Source organism: Scomber japonicus, chromosome 23 (genome assembly GCF_027409825.1).
Source record: "Scomber japonicus isolate fScoJap1 chromosome 23, fScoJap1.pri, whole genome shotgun sequence".
NCBI lineage: Eukaryota > Metazoa > Chordata > Actinopteri > Scombriformes > Scombridae > Scomber > Scomber japonicus.
In genome coordinates this window covers 7,149,724-7,169,170 of record NC_070600.1, presented here as the reverse complement: position 1 = coordinate 7,169,170, position 19,447 = coordinate 7,149,724, and the positions used below count along the sequence as shown (strand labels likewise).

Sequence of the window (19,447 nt, the reverse complement as noted above, 5' to 3'; positions counted from 1 at the left end):
GTTCCACCGAGATTTGAACTCGGATCACTGGATTCAAAGTCCAGAGTGCTAACCATTACACCATGGAACCACAAAACTAAGGACTATTACAGTGGGAGTTCTGGTCTTTCACCAACTTGTTTTGGTGTTTTTAAGTTTGACTTTCCAGGTGCAGATTAAGTCAGATGAAAGATGAAACTCCTTTCTGTCGATGCTCTTACTGAAAAGCAGTAGGTAAAAAGAAATCTAACTTAATGGAAAGATGTACCACTTATGTTAAACCTTCTTTGTAGTAAAGGCAGGTTATTTAAGGTGGGTGTACATGTTACAACCTTCAAACTGTACATCCTCTTAAAACTAGGTTCCACCGAGATTTGAACTCGGATCAAAAATTGTGTTACTGGAAGACCTACTTTAGACAATGTGGGGTGTCAGAAGTGGGATTTGAACCCACGCCTCCAGGGGAGGCCTACAATACAGACCTACAATTGAGAATCCACATAGCAATTGATGATGGGTGGACTCGCATGTGGCTGGAGTTCCATCAAAGTTTTAACTTGGATGGGATTCAAAGCCCTGACACCATGGAACTACTTACAAATCTCAACAGAGAACAGAGCTAGAGCATGACATTACCAGTAACTGAACTGAACATGGTAGCAGTCACACAGTGGATACACTGGAGGAGGTAAATGCTCAGGTTCCACCGAGATTTGAACTCGGATCACTGGATTCAAAGTCCAGAGTGCTAACCATTACACCATGGAACCACTCTAGAATGTTTTGATGTATCCTCACAGCTGTTTCTGGAGAACTGGACAATATCAAGAGTGTGTTACATTGGTCAAGGTAAGTTTCTTTAAAGGTCCATGGACAGTCTTGAAACTTTTCATATTCTTAAAATAATCAGGTCCCAACGAGATTTGAACTCCATTACACGATGGAACCACAAAACAAAAAAACTATTGTAGTAAAGGCAGGTTATTTAAGGTGGGTGGACATGTTAGAATCTTAAAACTGTACATCCTCTTAAAACCAGGTCCCACCGAGATTTGAACTCGGATCGCTGGATTCAGAGTCCAGAGTGCTAACCATTACACCATGGAACCACAAAACTAAGGACTATTACGGTGGGAGTTCTGGTCTTTCACCAACTTGTTTTGGTGTTTTTAAGTTTGACTTTCCAGGTGCAGATTAAGTCAGATGAAAGATGAAATTCCTCTCTGTTGATGCTCTTACTGAAAAGCAGTAGGTACAAAGAAATCTAACTCAATGGAAAGATGTAACACTTATGTTAAACTTGCTTTGTAGTAAAGGCAGGTTATTTAAGGTGGGTGGACATGTTAGAATCTTAAAACTGTACATCCTCTTAAAACCAGGTCCCACCGAGATTTGAACTCGGATCGCTGGATTCAGAGTCCAGAGTGCTAACCATTACACCATGGAACCACAAAACTAAGGACTATTACGGTGGGAGTTCTGGTCTTTCACCAACTTGTTTTGGTGTTTTTAAGTTTGACTTTCCAGGTGCAGATTAAGTCAGATGAAAGATGAAATTCCTCTCTGTTGATGCTCTTACTGAAAAGCAGTAGGTACAAAGAAATCTAACTCAATGGAAAGATGTAACACTTATGTTAAACTTGCTTTGTAGTAAAGGCAGGTTATTTAAGGTGGGTGGACATGTTAGAATCTTAAAACTGTACATCCTCTTAAAACCAGGTCCCACCGAGATTTGAACTCGGATCGCTGGATTCAGAGTCCAGAGTGCTAACCATTACACCATGGAACCACAAAACTAAGGACTATTACGGTGGGAGTTCTGGTCTTTCACCAACTTGTTTTAGTGTTTTTAAGTTTGACTTTCCAGGTGCAGATTAAGTCAGATGAAAGATGAAATTCCTCTCTGTTGATGCTCTTACTGAAAAGCAGTAGGTACAAAGAAATCTAACTCAATGGAAAGATGTAACACTTATGTTAAACTTGCTTTGTAGTAAAGGCAGGTTATTTAAGGTGGGTGGACATGTTAGAATCTTAAAACTGTACATCCTCTTAAAACCAGGTCCCACCGAGATTTGAACTCGGATCGCTGGATTCAGAGTCCAGAGTGCTAACCATTACACCATGGAACCATAGACTCAATCATATCATGTCTTTTAAGTGACCCGTGTACAGTGTCAATTTCTATATTAGCCTATGGCTATGGTATTTACTATCATTTATAATACAGATATCCTACTTAAAGAACAGTAATAACAAAGGATTCAGTCATTTCCAAGTCATGTAATTCCAAATTTTAGTTAATCAAACACATATTAGCACAGCTACTGACCATCAAGACATTGCTTTGTGCACAATGCTTAGTGAGAGTGTAAACACTGTAACGTTGTGGCTTGTCTCTTCATACTTTTCACCCAGCGAAGGTCAACACCTTTCTTTTCCTTCCCCCATATTGTGTTACTGGTAGCTGGAAGGATAGAAGAAAATATTGACTGTCAGAAGTGGGATTCGAACCCACGCCTCCAGAGGAGACTGCGACCTGAACGCAGCGCCTTAGACCGCTCGGCCATCCTGACTATAAATACATTTACTGAGACCCACAATTCAAAATCCACATAGCAATTGATGATGGGTGGAATCATCTGTTATTTCGGCCACTGAATGGAAACACAACTACAACAAAGACGGACAATGCAGAGGGGATGCACCGTCATTAGTGGATGGCTACAGAAAGTGACGAGGTAAGACAAACTGAAAATTTGGGGTATTGAATGAATCTAAAAGAGCAACAAGACTGCTATCAACAATCAAGCAGTTGGAGTTTTTTTTTTTTTACAGTTCTGACTCATTGCAAACCCCCACCATTTTAAGAACAATGTTTGCTGCACACATCAATAAGAACACAAGTCTGATCGGATTCAGAGACCAGATTGCCATAACACCTTGGAGCCAAGTCCCAATCTCAACAGACAGGTGCCAAACTATTTCATACACGGTAGCTATTTATGTTATAAATAGCATATCATTACCAGTAACACTGGATGCACTGGAGGAGGTAAACGTTCAGGTTTCACCTGAACTCGGATCACTGGATTCAAAGTCCAGAGTGCTAACCATTACACCATGGAATCACTCTCCAGAATAGTTTGATGTATCCTCACAGCAAAGAAATTGGGCTTCCCACTACGGAAACACAACTCCTAGCTAGCTTTAAAGTAGCCTCACAGGTTTTTTTGTCAAAAGAATTGGACAAAATCAAGTTGCAGTGGCAAGTTCAATTCTAGCATACAGCGTTTGAATTTTGCTGTCATTGACAGCATAAATAGATATAGTAAGAACAGTAACCACAAAATGATTCAGTCATTGCAAGTCATGTAATTCCAATTGCACAGATAAGGTCTGAGTGCTAAAACCATTATTAAGTTCACAGATTTTTATGTTATTTTTCTGTGTCATGCAATACAGCGAGCAATTGTCTGTCAGTTGAAGAATATTTTAGCTCTTGTTATCAAGTTATCCAGTGTTTTATTTGAGATGGGCTAATGATAAAATAATGCATGTACATCAACAAAATCAAGACAGGGGAGATTACAACCTGAAAGCAGCGCCTCAGACAGCTTGGTCATCCTGACTGGGTTACAGGTCTCAGACCTAATTTTTAATCTACAAAGCAATAAGCAAATGACTAGCCTAGTTATTATTGTGTGGGTATAAATACTGCAAAGAGAAAATAATTCACAATTAAAGTTATGGTATGCATTCTTTGTCTTTACAATGACATTTTGAACTGTCACAGACAAGTGCTAATTTGAGAAGGGTCCTGGGTTTCAGTGCCTGCATACACATTCAGACATTTCGAGGAACTGACAAAGAAGGTGTAAGATAGCCAATACTTCCTCTGAAGCTCTGACTTCTGAGACTATACAATTCTGACCAATCTGAGAAGAACCCGTGGGACCCATCCCTACACACATATTCATAAATGTTTAACAGTTCAACACAAGTAGTAAAGAACAAGATCTGCTCTTATTGCTCTAAATTCTCATAAGCTAGCACCTTGGCTCCCACAAGGCACATGTATTTTCCCAAAGCAACTGCATCAAATAATTTGGTCTGCTCAGAAATAATGCCCTTGCCCAATGCCGGATTGATTGATTGATTGACCCCAATGTTTAGGTTACAATGCTCAGCCGCGATATCCAGATAAGCGGCAGAAAATGGATGGATGGATAGAAATAATGCAAGGCTGCAATTGTAGGTAAGTTACTCGCGCAGATATGCCAACGTTACGTTAGATAACACAATTGAATTCATTCCTCACTCTTTGTGTTTTTTGGATTTGAAAAGACTTTTAAAAAACAAAACCTTTCACACTCAGCAAATCATGAAGTATTGCTCTTATTTGAGCATGGGGTGAATGAGATTAAGTCAACAGTGAACCTCAAGCTGATTAGGAACACAGTACACCTGGCCTCTAATCAGTGATGGAGTAAAAATGTGTCCAAGTGCCTGTGTGGTACAAGCACATTTTGAGAAATCTTACCAACGTTGCACATAAAGCATGCAGAAAGTATTGATCTCAGTGTTTCCAAGGATAAATTGGGAATTACCTTGTGGAAGAGACAGAAATAAAAATACACCTAAACATAACGAAAAAGTTACGCCAGGATACACCATTAGCACCTTGTTGGATGTGTCCTAATGTTGCAGGGATGCTCACTGTGCCGCAGCAAGATTAGCCAGACTCATATCTTGGTGGTACGTGACATAGGCTGTCTCATGTTCTGAATCAAAGTACAGAAACTCAGTAAATCATCTCACATGAGAGGAGCCCTCCTTCAGCTGACAACGATTAAACACTCTGACACTCTGAATAATTAGGTTTAGTTTCAGCGAACAGGTACAGTGAGTGGGTCTCAACAGCATATTATGCATTTCGTAGTGTTCTCAGTGTGTTTAGCAACAAGTAAATGCGGTGGACTATCATTACCTGATAGGTAATGAGCTAGGAGGTACAAATCTGAGACTGAGGGATTTGCAGGCCGAGATGCAGAACAGCACGTCCCAACTGCGTGAAACCTGGCTTACAAAGCCGGGTGACCTAGTTAGCTGAAATGAAAAATGCCTTTCACTTGTGGAGTGGGAGAGAGGTGAGAGTCTGAGCAGACAATTACATTGTGGCACCACACAATGTGTAACTGTCTTCATTGATTTTATCTTCAGATAAAGCACAGCAGAGAAAAAGTGAATACAATTCATTTTAGGACCATGTGTGGGCGTAGTGTTATGATAATGGGATGGAATCATTTCAATTTTGCCCACATACTGTGCCCATTTTTTGTATGTATAGAAAAATGAAATACAGTTTGAATGCATATCACATGGCACATAAGCTCTACTAAAACATTTTCCAATCAAACGACTATTTATAATCTAAAAGAAAGTCACTCACTGTGAACCCACAGAGAACATAACAGCTCCATGGCTTTTTAGCCTTTTCTATCTTGTAAAGAAACTTCAACATCAAGCTAATGTTAGCTAAACCTAAGTATCCATATTTTCTTCAGGAATTAGTGTAGTATAAAAATAAGCTTAAAGAAAGTGAATATTAAACAGAGACTTAAACATATATATATGTAACTCCAAATGAATGCTAATGTTGCTTTCTATCTACTGGATGTGTGAATACTCAACAATTTGCTAATACATTAAACATAAAGTAAAATGTGACAATATGTCAGATGTTGCATGTCTTTAAGTTAGTTTCAACCAGTACAAAAAAACATTATGTTGCAATTGAGTAGCAGCACAGGTGTAACTATTTACATTTAGAATCAAATAGCACTGTTTTATTAATGTGTGTCAGTAATTAATTTACTAATCGGCACTCAATAGTTAACTCAATAGATATCAGTAAACAAAGACTTCAGACACTTATCATTATCATTTGCATCATCACTGGCAGCTGCAGAATCACACAAAAGTAACGTTCAAATCTATAAAATGTGGCGCATTATTAGATTACTAGCAGAAAGTGGTGTACATTATGAACAATTCTTATCTTGTTACATAGGGTTGCTGCAAAAGTGAGCATATAATCTCAATCCTGAAAAACAATAATTTAACATAAAATTGTCCTGAGATTATAGTTGTATATGAAAGCACAAAACATGTGGGACTGATTGTACTGAACTATTGAATTTTACTGTTTGCATTTAGCCTGAAATGACCTAAAGCCAAAGGAGTAACCTGAATAGTCCTCACGTGCATGAACGTGAGATTCTTTGGGAGTCCCTTAATCTCTCGCAATAAAGATAATGAAATCAGTGAGCTCACGTTAAGTCTACATTGAAATTATGTTTGACCTAACAAGATGAAAGAGGCAATTAAGGTGCTTCCGGCCTTGTGATAGCAAATTATATTGCTCTGACATTTCTTCTTGACGTTTGGCATTTTAAGAGCACTTTCTGGCATCTGCTTTTTAGTTTTAGTTACTTATTTCATTAAGTTGCAGTCATGGATTCTTAGCTGTTTAAAAAAAAAAGTAAACCATTTCTGTACCACAAACACCAGACATGTCATCTTGGACTTCATTTAGTCTTTGGTTGACAAATTGGATTAAAATGACCAAGAGTGAGTCACACAGTTTTTAACAAGCGATCAGCATGCCAAAAATTAAGCAATAAGAAGTAAATTGTCTTTAACCTCATACAGATGATTGTAACTCTGTCCCATAGTTGTTTCTCCTAGTAATTAAGATTCAAAATTGGCTCGATGGCATGCGACTGAACCACCAGCAGCCATCCTCTCTGTTCAAACACTGTTGAACTTGATCGTTTGAACTTGCGTGTAATACTGACAAATAGAGCTTACGTAAACTTCGGACTGGAACATACCTGTTATTGTGGGGTCACTCCCATTGAGCAAACCAGTCAAACAAGGGCTCTCGTTATATAACTGGCACCAAAATGACACAAGTGTGCTGAACAAATGTCTGCTCTTTTGAATTGGATGATCACTGGCACAACTTTACTGCACATGATGAGTGAAAATCACAACCCAGCAGTGATTTAATCTTTTGTGTTCCTTGCAGGGAATTAAGTCTCTAACCATGAAAGTGCCTTGCTCACAGTCGGACCAGGAAATGCTGTGGTTTCCACTGTTTTTTCTTCGATAATAACCACATCTGTGTTTTGATTGACAAACAGCACAGTAGGGCCAATGCTCAGCCCCTGTGTATGTGTTTTTGCTAAATCCCACATCTGTCTGCTCGATTTAGAACAAAAAGAGCAAGTGCATCTGTTAGAAGGAGAGACCACAGAGCCTGACAAAGACCCTTAACCTCTTACAAATTGCTGTTTATCCAGATGGATGTTATTTTGACCATGACATTAAAGACAGTCTAAGAATAGACTCAAGTCTACGGACTAATAAAGAAATTACATATTTTGGAATACTTAAAAGTCTAAGCCATTAGTGGCATACAAAGAAAAGAATGTTTTGCATTAAGAAAGCTTAATATGCCGCGCAGGTGGTCGAGTGGTTAGAGCGCATGCTATATACGCAGCCGACCCCGCTTCGAATCCCGATCGGAGTTCCTTTGCTGCATGTCACCCCCCCCCTCTCTCCCATGTTTCCTGTCGGTCTACTGATGAATAAAGGCGTCTATGCCAAGAAAATCTTTAAAAAAAAGAAAGCTTAATATAAGCAACAGTTCACCCTGACATGGACAAATATGTGTTGATAAGGACAGACATGGAGGCATATTTTCCAAAGCAAGCACTTCAGACTCCATTATGGAGGTCAAAACAAGCCTTTGCATAGCATTAATAATGTTCTAATTAATTAGAGGTTCCAGTGTACATGTCTAATGCAGTCTGTGTATTCATGTTAAGCAAATAGTGAATTTATTTTCAAATGTGGGTTTGCAGAACACAGTAAACTGACTTTTTGCCCTGCCAGTAGCATGAGGTCATCTTAAGATTAATTTTATTGGTTTTAAGTGAAATTTCTCAACAACTACTGGGCTGTTCATCTAGCGTCACCATCAGTCAATTTAATTTGTCCAATTTAATGAGAAGTTTTTACCAGCTGGTGCCCAGGCCCTCTTTTCTCTTTTCCGATCATATGTTCTTGCCTGTTTCTTTGTAACTATTAGATAAAGGCTAAAAAGAAAAAAGTTGAAAAGTCAAAAATGATATAACCTTGGAATAGGTTTTTCTTGCCTTGATCATTCCTCATGTTCATACTGGCCATTACAAGATCCCTTCACTTACAATGAACAGACGGGTAATGTGAAATGACAACATCATAAAGACATGTGACTGTTAACACACTTAAATATTTGTCAACCTGTTCTTTAGTGTTGTATATGAACATTCATGTGCTGCACTACTTGTTATCAGGAATGATCTGTGTGCAGAAATGTCATCGCCCTTTCACACTGTGAGAAGCAAGATGAGGGCTGTAATAGGTTCCTTCTTATCAGAAAAGTCAGACTTGGATGTTTTCAAACATTACATACTAAACATGTTTTCTCTTATCTCGGAAACCTTTGCTTACAATTTTTGTATCCCAGCTATACCTCAGATCGGTGGGCTTTGCTGCCAAGACTGTGATAACAAGATGACATGAAACCAATTAAAAGTTTATTAAATGTTCTTTTTTCTGAATTGTCCTGATCAATCTTGCACAGGTAGATTGAATCAAATACTGAAAATAATTCTCTGACCAAGATTTATTCTTACTTGCCCAACTTTAAGATTTTAGTCTTCTAAAACACCATCACTGTGTGAGTAATGTCAAAATTAATAAAAGTTAGATTGTGAAGAACTCAGAAATGTTGTTTCCAGGATAAAACTGCCACCAGTACTCATCATAATGATTACTGAGCTGAACTAATGAACTTTACTGTTGTATGTTTTTAGCTACCATGTCCCCTTATTTTAAAAAGTGACCATTTGTGTCCACATCATTTATCCTTCAACTGTTAGGTTTTTAAATTGTCCTTTTCAGACTGTCTAGCCATGACAAGCAGTAGCGTTCCCGTTTATGAATCCTCTGAGCCCTCCTGTGTGCCCCTCATGCAAGGGCGACAACACAATACAGCAAGGCCTCGACATAATTTCCCGATTCTTCCGCTTCTCTGCTCCAAGCTATTAATTTCAGAGGCTTCTTACATAATGGATTATGCAATGTGTTTTTCTGTCGTCTATTTTTCTGGCCCCTGCACGCTAATGGGTCTAGGCACAGGTTGTTGGTGGCGGAGGCTGCTGTTGACATTCACATGCTCATGAAAGGAACCCCCTGCCCCTCTCCTGCTGTTGGGGTCTGTCCACATCAAACCCAAACAGGCTAACGGTTGACTGCGTTGGAGGGACCACCGCCATGACCCACACGTGTCCCAAAAGGGTTTGGAGAAAACAGGGGACACGTGCAGATGGAGAAACTTGTTTGTCAGTTATTGCACAGCTTGAGTCCTCCTGAGCCTGGATATTGTCTTCTGTTTTCAGTGTTATTCTTTTGAAAACAGCAAAGTAAAGAAGGATTTACAGGCCATCTGGTCTGACATATTTATGAACTGGACTCACACTGTCTGTTTTGACCTAAGTGAAGCTGTTGTTTAAGATGAAGTTCAAATAAAAAACATCTAATTGGTGTCATAGTAACCCAGAAAGAAAATGGAAAGACGTAAGTAGTGTTTATTCTTATTCTGTTGTATTTCATTTCATTTATTATTAAATAATGTGTACAGGCTACAGTTAATTAGTCATTTAAACCTGCATTGATAGTTTTTTGGTCACTTGGGGGCAGCACAGCAAACACGAAACACGAAATTGGCATTGCAAATGTAGCAAGTAACTACCTATTTACACATCTAACAGATATGGAGGAACATTCACTTGGATTCATACTTTTGGCCACTTGATAAATGTTTTGTATCCAACAACTCCTGAGAGAAGTATCTGGGTCTTTTGCTAACCCTCTTCACAGGTTAACATTAGTCTGTAACAGGGGTGAAAATTTAACTTATTTATCTACTGGCCAAATGACTGGTGAATGTATAAGCCACTTAATAGACCACTTAATAGACCATTGCTTTTTTGACTGGTGAGTGAATCTACACACAGCACATTGGCTGGGCTTATTTTGTGGCCTGTCTCTAACTTTACTATTTGGCACTATGTAAGTAAAATACAGTTTATCTGCACATATTTTTAATGCTGAGTCCTGTGGCATCTAGAAATTAGGTTGACGAGAGGCTGAACCAAACAGTTAATTCAAAAAATATATATTTTGCCATTAAAACCAAAGCAATGAACTAATCCACTCTCCTTTTAGCTCTATTTTGCGCTTTAACTCCTGAGAAAAATATCTGGGTGTGGTTTTAACCTTTTCGCAGGCCAATGATGGTCTGTAATTTAACATTTGGTGAAGATATTGCCCTTTTTTTCTCTTGCAAAAGCCATCATGCTGCAGTTTGAGATGGAGTTGATGAGAGACTGAACCAAACAAGTTTGCCATGAAACATAAGATCTTTAGCTGGTAGGTGCTTCACTATGTACACCCACTACTAGCTAAGATTCTGTGCCGCTTGGTGCTGGACAGGTAGCGAATAGAAAACAACTGGGTTGATCAGGTTGGTGGAAATTAATCAACCAAAATAATTTGAGCGCCATAAAACCAAATAAATGTCAACAGAAAATGCTAAAGTGCTCCGTAGAGCTGAGGGGAACTGCAGAAAACCTCTATGTGTTCATCACTATGACACCTTTCACATTACACATAATAATTTCTTACAGTGCTAATATATGAATATTCATTTGTGCACTTTTAAAGATTGGTGACGAATAAGTTACCTTGGACCCATGGGTGGAATGTTGGTTAAACAGGTTAACCTATCAAAACTGTAAAATCCACACTATCAGTAAACCAGAACCAATCAATTCTAACCTGATACTGATATTTCGAGTCTCAAATACCTAAACATGGCCCTTATCATGACCTAATTTTCTAACTGTATACCAGAGACTAGTCATCTGAGTCTCTGCAATAACACAACCATCAGTAGTGTAACATCTAAATATAACCTTTCCTATATAAAAATAAATACTATCTAGTGGAACTTAAACCTTGCAATATAAGCCTCTGACACAAGACCCAACAAGCAGACCACTTTCAAACCCAAAAATAGCCATTAGCTATCTTTGTCCCCATGTGATCGACAAAGGTAGCCTCTTATTACCTTCACTGGTGACGTGAGTCAATCATATTTGTCCCTTAGTCCACTGTCTGTGCTGAAAGTCACCCATGTTTGGAAAGGACACAGAAATACGTCAAATCCTTTGATTGAGTGGGCATTCAAGGCCACTTCAGCTTCAGATGTGCAGTCACAGTACAACCGTCATTTCATGTCAATCAAAGATCATTTGGTAATGAGAAACTCTGGAGTCCAGCCAAAGCAAATACAACTGTTACTACCATGAGAGTGCCAGTGCCTCTTAAAACACTTTTAGGAAAGTGAGAGAACAAGCTGTAATTAGCTGCAATCATTTTTTGGCCACTCGAGGGCACCAGATAGAACCTTTCAAAACAAAAGGTTCATCTTTTAAGGTAATATAGCAAAAGCGTTTGCAAACTGTTGCCCATTTACACAACCAGCAGATACATAGCAACATTAGGGAGCAACGTTATTGGAGTATGTTTCTGGCCACCTGGCTCTTTCATGGTCTCCACTTATTCCTAAGAGAAATATCACATTCATAAGCAGTTAAATGCTCCACTGTGTTCCCCATACAGTTGCTAACTTTGTCTGTCCCCATTTGGCAGCTTTTTGCTGAAAACTGCCCAAAACAATGCATGAGATCCAATGAAAAGTCATTTGATCCACTTTTATTCCAAAAAATTGACTGTGCCAGCTTTGAAACTGGGCTCATTGAATTGATAAATTACTGTTTGTGCTTCAAATACTGCTGAAAAAAATACATACAAAAAGAATATAGGAATAGAAATCCTGTTTGTGTGCTGTTTGAGTGTTGTTTTAATGTCCTTGAGAGCCCCTGAAAATTTAACTTGGTTTCAAATCAAGTATTTCCCCTTTATTACATTATACACATGATTACAATAGATAGAATTAAAGTTCAGGACCAAGTATAAGATTTGTAATTAAATGTTGCTAAAATCTGATTGGTGCATGGAAGTACATGACAAATATGAAATCTCTAGGTGAAATAAGTAATAGTTCTAACTTTCTAAAGTTGTGTGTTCCTGTCAGATCCTATCCCTCATACTAGTAAGAAGCTGATTGAAGGGCCTTTTATTTCTCAAAGCTATTGGGTACTCTGTCCTTTAGCTGTGATATTTCAGTGTCTACTGTCTGGGTATTCCTTCCCCAGTTTGTTTTTGGACCTGCTGTGTCACCACTCATGATGTGAAGTTGTCCCTCGTGAGAACGTTTGCACAAACAGGGATTTGTCTGACGGAACGTCATGCGCCAGTTGTTTTCACAAATTGAGTTGCACTAATTCTACACACAGAGCTGCAGCTCAGGAGGATGAGATGCTACCATACAAGCGAGTGGGTGGGTAGTGGGCCAGAGTCCTGTACTTTTCCATCAGGCGGCTGAACAAATGAAGAGGGCCTCTGGAAGTTTCTAAGCGGTTGTGCCTTATCAAGGGGGAGCTTTTTTTTTTTCTTCCTCCTTCTTCTCCTTCTGCTTTTGTCTAGTTGGTTAAGGGGGGGTTGAAAGTCCCTGAGCGAGAATGTTATTGTTTCCCGAGCGGCAGATGACACGCTTCTTTGCGACCGGGTGGGGATCTGCAGAGTGTGAGGCCATGGCTTTGTCTGAATGCCTGCCACCTGCATCATGGGCCCCGCCACCTTCCTGTCAATGTTGTATTTTTGGATTTGACCCTGTGCCCTTATAAACCGACCACAAGTGGAGGCCATAACATTGACTTAGCAGGAAATTGGTGACAAAATAAAATCTGTGGCTCTGAAAAACTGCATTTTTTAAGACAGAATTTGGATGTTGGACAACAGAATCTAAGTCCATACTAACTCAAAGGTGACGAAACATCTAAAACTATAGTAATAAATTTCACTCAAGGACACCGTTGGGCCTCATGTTCTCTACCTGGAATGTGAACTCTCTAACCTCCACTAAGCTACACCTTTCCGCAGTGGCTGCTGGGTAAAGGCATGAAAGAGAGAAATGTGTATACATGTGTGTGTGTGTGTGTAGCAGGGTGGTCTTTATATTCATACAGTGATGAAAGCATGACGTATGATGTGCCCTGCCCTTTTCACCTCCCACAGTTATCACTCCAAGCACACGTGTGTCAACATGGCGGTAGAGGAAATAGAACCCTGACAGGAAGGGCCACACACACATCTTGATAAACAGGCTCAGGAACACACACACACACACACACACACACACCTATACATACAGAATGTACAGCTACATAAACAAAAAGCAATGTTGTCTATAGATTTTAGTTTTCATATTCAAAATAGCCTTTTAGAAGAAAATCAGACATTTGGAACAAAAAATCTTGCGTGTTATCAAAGATTCAAAGTCGGAGTGTGACAAAATCCTGATGAGCAGATACGCTGCCAGCAGTGCTTCTATTGTCTACTGAATTACACTGTAAAGGCGTTTATTGCCACAAGCATTTCCTCCCCCCTGGGTGATAAAGCACAGCTACTGTAATATGATTTTTGGATGGAAAATATGATCATAACAAGACAGTGGTTGTGTTGTTGTTCTAACAGTCTTGTAAGTTAGTTTTTCTCTGTTTAGCTGCAGGCCATTCTGAAACAGGAACTTCATAAGATAGCCAGTTACACTTGTAATAAATACCCAGCGCACATTCTTGTGATGTTAAGCTTGAATGCTACTTTCTGTATTAGAAATTGTTTCCCCTCCTGACATTTCACAAATAATTTCAGCCAACTTTTGATGTTTTCCACCCTTGATCATGTGCTTAGCAAAAAAAAAAACCTTGTCCTTTTTATGGAAAATAGTCATGTAAAACACATAATTTAATTAAATGCATTCAAGTTGAGCTCAAGTAAGAGCTCTTCATCTGAGTCTGCTACAGTTGCTTAGTTTGGATTTCATAATCCTAATCCTAATAAAAAGAACACATACACTTATCAATGAAAATTGTTTTTGCATGTCATGTAAGAGGTTTGAAACAGTTTAATTGGACTACTGTACGTTTCACAGAGTTTGTCTCAACCTATACATCCCCCACACATCTGTCCTGTTATAAACAACTTTATTAGGTACGAAACAGACTTTATAAGCTGTGGATTTCCTTTTCACTACCAGCAAATGAATATGAACTGAATGCACTCTGAGTTTTTAGCAGTTCCAAAAACTACAAAAGCACCTGCATGGATCTACATTGGCAGCAGCAAATAAAATAGTCACAGTAATGCTTGAGTAATATGCCAACAATGCTGCACGCCTCCTTTCAAGTGCTCATCTGAGTGTCATGTCTGTCATCACCACACACACTGTGATCAAACAATGCGTGGGACAACTTAACCTCAAACTGACAGTCATGACATTTGATAAACTTCAGACTTTGGGCCTGCTCCATCTTTCACTCTGTTTGCACTGTGCTGAGCTTTCAAATTTCAGTACTTTTTGCCAAACTGATGATCACATACACATTTTTGTTGATGCTGAAAAAACAAGCCACAAATACACCCCTGCAACACATACTTTTGTAAACTTAACAGCTTATTGTGTTTTCATTGAAACTGATGTGTCCACCAGTGTATTTGTATTTGTTTCACCAGCCTGATACTCATAATGTGAAATAGTGCAGGTTCAACTAAAACTGAAAGTAGATTTTTTAAAATTGCGCCGTTGCACAAAATGCTCACAAGGCTGAAAAACATCTGCTCTCACTAGAGTTTCAACACATTTCTCTGCTCAGCTCTGCTCAACTATTGGATAAAACATTTTTGGGATTTTCATAGGTTCCTTGTTAAAAAAAACATGCCATTGAATGTAAAAAATATGAAGAATTTCTCTGTGGTATCGAGTTAAAGCTTCATATCCAAGCAATTCCTCACTAATAAACATCTCAGATATTTAAAAACCTTCTCCATATTCTCTTATATACAGTTTATGGACCTGTGCAGCAAAGTCCCTAGTATCAGTCTTTAAAAATCCTGGATCCTACATTTCCCATACTGCAACTCAATGGCATCTTTCAATAGACATTCCCTGCATGTTAGTCTCAACCCCTCAAGGCTGTACCAGAGCGGTGACATTTTACAACTGTTTTCACAGGCTAAATATTAATCTCCATGATGAGTATGACCTTTGTGGAATGCCCCTTTAATTAGAAAAGGCCGTTCCACCTTGATGCACTGTATTTACTTTAAGTATCACCATTTTGTTCTTATTTCAATCAACAAACCACTTGTGGAATCAATATTCAAAGCTAAAGCATCAAGCCTACTGTAGGTTATCTCTGCACAGCATGCACTCGTACTGCCGTGAGTCGAACTATCTCATGTCACCACCTGAGGGCGCTGTTTCTCCACAGTAACACTGGGAAGAGGTTAGTTGACCACTTGTTCTACAGGTTGCACCTATACAGATTTAACAGGAAACAATTTTATTCACATTATGTGTAGTTTTTATTTGCATTACAACATTGTTGTGATGCTGTTAGTGGTTTTAACTCCAAATAGAGAATGAACTACATGCTTTTGTATTCTGTATGTGTTAGTTCAGACTCCTGTAGAACTGAAATGAAAAATCCTTTATGCCAAAGCCAAAATGCATTGTTAGATAACACAAACCTGTTTTCTCTTGATTTCTTCGATAATGGAAGGAGAACTGACCTCCATTACTTTAACAAAGCTTGAGATACAATATCTTTTTTTCTCTCTTTCATTCTTTCTTTCTTTTTTTTGGTTTTAATTGGTGCCGGACTGAGGGATCAGGGCTGAAGCTATTCCCCGGAAAATACTGTACACATCAAAAAAAGAGTGTAAAAGCCTTCATTGTTAGCCACCATCACACAGACCTAAATCTGTCACATGTATTAACATACACAGCAGCAGCCAGAAGATACTGTTATCCAAATAAATGAGCAGTCCTAATAGATAGACAAAACATTTCTATTTCAGCTCATTATGTTTTTTTTCCAACTGCTTTTCCCACACATCATTAGCCTAAATTATCAGAGGAAGATGTGATTGTTTTCAGTGCAGTACTCTGGTAGTGTGGAAATGTTTAATATCATCCAAGGAAATCCATTTGTAGGAGAATGTAAGCTGAATGTACATAATATTGAACATAAGACATGTAGAAATTTTTATTCAAAGCTCCTTTAATGTTCTCACTGTTTTTAGAATTTAGTTTTAAATGCTGTTGCAGTGTTTGCACGTGGGCCTGTCACAATAATTACAATTTGATAATATCAACTTAATGTACAATAATGTAGTTATCAGCATCATAATAACTATATATGGACGTATCGTATGATACATGGACATGACCTTGATAATATTTAGACCTCAATATTGCCACACTTCACATTAACAGCTAAGAGGCTATTCATGTCACATTGGCTAAGCAAGTAATTAACTCCATTCCTCACTGTGCACGTCCTGAGTGGAGACTGCAGAAGAATTACAGGCAAATAACTCCCAACTCCCAACCCCAACCATAATGACAGTCTGTGTCTGTGTAGCGCCCACTTCTCCAATCCCACCACTCACCCCCCTTGCATTGTTATGTTATTATATTATCATTATATCAGTGGTATAAAATGATCTTCAAATGACAATAATATTGTTTATCGTGAATATTTCTGAGACAATATATCATCCAACAAAAATAGTTATCGTGACAGGCTTGATCGCTTGCCAATCAAACACTCCTCGTTGACTTTTAGTTTTAGTTTTCTTTTCTTTGTTTATTCAGTCATAAAAATGCATATTCAAACATCCTTAATTACACAAATGCCAAATTGCATACTTAAGTCTTGAAACATGACATAAAGTCAATGAATGGTGTTTTACAGTGTGCCTGAAGTGCCAAAGACAACCTAGAACTTCAGACAACATTTTGGTATTCTGTACAAATAGAGATTGATACATTTCTTTATTTTTTTTTATTAAATCCAAAGCTTAGCTATGTATTCTTGTTGGGGGCTCTCTCAAAATAAATGCCAAAAATGCAAAACTGATTAGTATAATGTTACATGCTGCATGCCTTTCAATCCTGCATATTTATGGCTTGATGGTGACTGACTCTATAAAAGTAGTTTAATACAGTATAATCACTTTACAGTACAATTACTTTTTCATTAGAGTAGAAAAAACAATTCAAATCTTTATTGGAGTAGATTATATCGTTTCTTTTACTGCTCAACGTGTTATGTTTTGTTTAACTGTAAATGCATTCCTATCTCTTTCCCTTTCTCTTTTCTTTTTTGTGATGGTAGATTGACATGATTTAATTGGATCAATTTCTGTATGTACTGTATGTATGTGCACACGCTGTGATAGTAGTGTATGTCTTTGGGTATGTAATTTGATTACATGCATACATTTTATTTCCTGACGTTCTGTTTTTGTTGTGCTAAATAAAAAAGGACAGTGGGAAATAAGAAATGCATATAAAAAATGGTTGATTTATGAATGTGGTATTGATGAAGACGACTGTCAAACACGGAATGCATAACGAGGATGAATAATGCATGGAAACAAGTAGGAAGGCAGCGTGACAGCACCATTGACAGCCAAAAACAGAAAAGCTAAACATCTAACATCTTGCTACTGCGTGACATTTCACCAATTGAAGCTGGCAGTTATGGTCAAAGCTGCACTAGCTAGGTTGACAGTTAATGCCAGCTCATATCATGTCATGTGTTGTATAAAATAGTGAAACAACATAGTACACTGTCAATATAAGTATGCAGTATATATGTCTTAGCAGTATAGGATTGTGCTAATGACTGACAGTTGCTACCATTGTTTGTAGTGGGTAGCACCTAATTCACTAACAAAGACCACACCATCAACAAGATACATTTAAGCAATGTTTACTTAGAAAAACAGTACATACCTTGGTATCTAGATCATAAAAAAGAACCTTGTTGACAAATTGAAGAAAAAAAAAACGGGCTTGCTTTGTAGGAATAAATCCAACTATCTCCTGCTCAGTAGGTAGAGTATTGTTAAACCAACTATCTTATCAGTCTTAGATATAATTTACAGAATTGCTTCTGGCTTCACACTTACCGCCTTAAGACTGAGTTTATCACTCAGCCGTTAGATTTATTACTGGTGATACTCACCATTGTTTCCTCTTTGATAAGGTGGGCTAGGTTTTTCTGACTAAGAGACACACAAATAATTATCTGTAAAGCCTGGACTGGATCATCAGTCATTACACTTTTGTGACACTGGAACTACACAGGTCCACTTCTAACCCGCTGTGGTTCTTCAGGTACCTCATGCCAGGACTGAACTTGGAGAGATTGCTTTTAGTATAGAACTTCATGCAATGTGATCTAAAACTTATACCCCACACCCTTTGGACACTACATGAAAATGACAAATCACTGCCTGTTTGTAGCTGTTTTAACTGGTTATGTTGATCATGTGTGTTTCCTTGTCGTTTGCTATTTTATTTGCTTTTCCATGTGTAATCTTGGCAGCATTGTAAAGGAGGGTCATCCTTGAGGGTTTTCTGAGAATTTTAAATAAAGGTTGAAATGAAATGAAGTTGATGAGTGTGGTTCTCCCGCTTGCTGACTGCATTGTTGGGAGGAAACAGGAAGAGAGATAAGGTGAGGGTTGGGGAAGAAGGGTGTTGGCAGAATACGAGAAAGAAAGAGTGGGTGTTAATAGGAATGCCTTAAGTGTTGCTGAAACTTTGCTGTGTTTGCCATTAACAATGTCATCATTACCTGCTTTCTCTTGTTAACATCTTCGTGTACTGAAGTTAGCTCATCTTTTGTTGTATCCATGTCTACCTCAATAGAGCTGCGACATGACCTCTGTCAGTCTTCCCTGTCAACACAGGCTCATATAGTAAATAACACTGTGGGTGGGAGAGGAGGTTGAATATTTAACAGGCTGGTTTTAGGTTGCGCTCAAATGATGCCTCCCTTTGAACCTAAAAAAAGGGTTGAAGGTCACATGAAAATTGACATGCTAGTGGTTGCCAGCCACTGCAGTGTTTGTGGTTAATGAGGGTTTACACAAAGTGAAACATGGTCAGTAGATTGTGATTAAATCACTACCTAATAAAAATGTCCCCAGAGCTGCAGGGAAATTCTTCATTCATTATCAGTCACGGTGAAAATGTGTGAAATTGCACGCACCTAAACTCTACAAAGCAGCTGCAAGGGTCCTGCAAGGTGCCATATGCATTATTCATACCTGCACATTATCTTACACACTCACAAAGAGGAGGTGGTAGTCA

At 38.5% G+C, this 19,447-nt stretch overlaps 7 non-coding genes across 7 annotated transcripts in view; all 7 read right to left on the bottom strand.

The window, feature by feature from the left end:
- Window positions 1-70, bottom strand: part of trnaq-uug (transfer RNA glutamine (anticodon UUG)) — a 72-nt gene extending 2 nt beyond the window's left edge. The window contains exon 1 of the tRNA in view: window positions 1-70. This exon is cut by the window's left edge and continues 2 nt beyond it. This is a non-coding gene — a tRNA (tRNA-Gln).
- Window positions 71-677: 607 nt separating this feature from the next.
- trnaq-uug (transfer RNA glutamine (anticodon UUG)) lies at window positions 678-749 on the bottom strand. The gene has a single exon. It is a non-coding gene; the product is annotated as a tRNA-Gln (tRNA).
- Window positions 750-1,016: 267 nt separating this feature from the next.
- Window positions 1,017-1,088, bottom strand: trnaq-cug (transfer RNA glutamine (anticodon CUG)). The gene has a single exon. It is a non-coding gene; the product is annotated as a tRNA-Gln (tRNA).
- A 268-nt stretch (window positions 1,089-1,356) lies between these two features.
- On the bottom strand, window positions 1,357-1,428 carry trnaq-cug (transfer RNA glutamine (anticodon CUG)). The gene has a single exon. It is a non-coding gene; the product is annotated as a tRNA-Gln (tRNA).
- Window positions 1,429-1,696: 268 nt separating this feature from the next.
- On the bottom strand, window positions 1,697-1,768 carry trnaq-cug (transfer RNA glutamine (anticodon CUG)). The gene has a single exon. It is a non-coding gene; the product is annotated as a tRNA-Gln (tRNA).
- Window positions 1,769-2,036: 268 nt separating this feature from the next.
- Window positions 2,037-2,108, bottom strand: trnaq-cug (transfer RNA glutamine (anticodon CUG)). The gene has a single exon. It is a non-coding gene; the product is annotated as a tRNA-Gln (tRNA).
- A 361-nt stretch (window positions 2,109-2,469) lies between these two features.
- trnal-cag (transfer RNA leucine (anticodon CAG)) lies at window positions 2,470-2,552 on the bottom strand. The gene has a single exon. It is a non-coding gene; the product is annotated as a tRNA-Leu (tRNA).
- Window positions 2,553-19,447: the final 16,895 nt, after the last annotated feature.